Raw genomic sequence first — 684 nt, forward strand, 5'->3', positions numbered from 1 at the left:
GCCAGCCAATTAAACATGGCTAGAGACCATCACCCCGGTGTATGGCTGATACAAAAAGATATATCTTTTCTTTACCATACCATCACCATTCGGGGAAAGCTAAAGCCGCTACAACAACAACAACAACAACAACAACCAACAACAACAACAGATAGGTACTAACCTCTGCTATTCTGTATTGAACAAATCTTCAAGTGCGACAATTTTAAAGGATCAAGAGGCACAAGGTATTGACTTTGTGCCTAATATTGGAGCATTGCAATTTGCATTTTTGGACATGCTATGACACAGGTAATGTAGAGGGCTGTTTCATTGCTAGATGAATACATGAGTTCCTGGCGGTTGGCCATACGACACAGGTAATGTAGAGGGCTGTTTCATTGCTAGATGAATACATGAGTTCCTGGCGGTTGGCCATACTCTTCTCATCGATATAATCAATAATTTTCCTAAACATGGTTGGTCGTTAAATTAAGTCTGGCTGGGGGACTTTAAACAGGGAATGTACCTGCGTGAATATCCCTTGCTAAGAAATAACAAAGATTCGCACTCAGGGCATCCATGGTTGGTCATTAAATTAAGTCTGGCTGGGGGGACTTTAAACAGGGAATGTACCTGCGTGAATATCCCTTGCTAAGAAATAACAAAGATTCCCACTCAGGGCATCCACACGTAAATTTGTAG

General features: G+C 41.5%; 1 long non-coding RNA gene across 1 annotated transcript; it reads left to right on the forward strand.

Moving 5' to 3' along the window:
- Window positions 1–104: 104 nt before the first annotated feature.
- Window positions 105–484, forward strand: LOC113473110. Its single transcript, XR_003395177.1, has 2 exons — window positions 105–291; window positions 360–484. It is a non-coding gene; the product is annotated as an uncharacterized LOC113473110 (long non-coding RNA).
- Window positions 485–684: the final 200 nt, after the last annotated feature.

This window comes from Diaphorina citri, unplaced genomic scaffold (genome assembly GCF_000475195.1).
Source record: "Diaphorina citri unplaced genomic scaffold, Diaci psyllid genome assembly version 1.1 scaffold15454, whole genome shotgun sequence".
Classification (NCBI taxonomy): Eukaryota; Metazoa; Arthropoda; class Insecta; order Hemiptera; family Psyllidae; genus Diaphorina; species Diaphorina citri.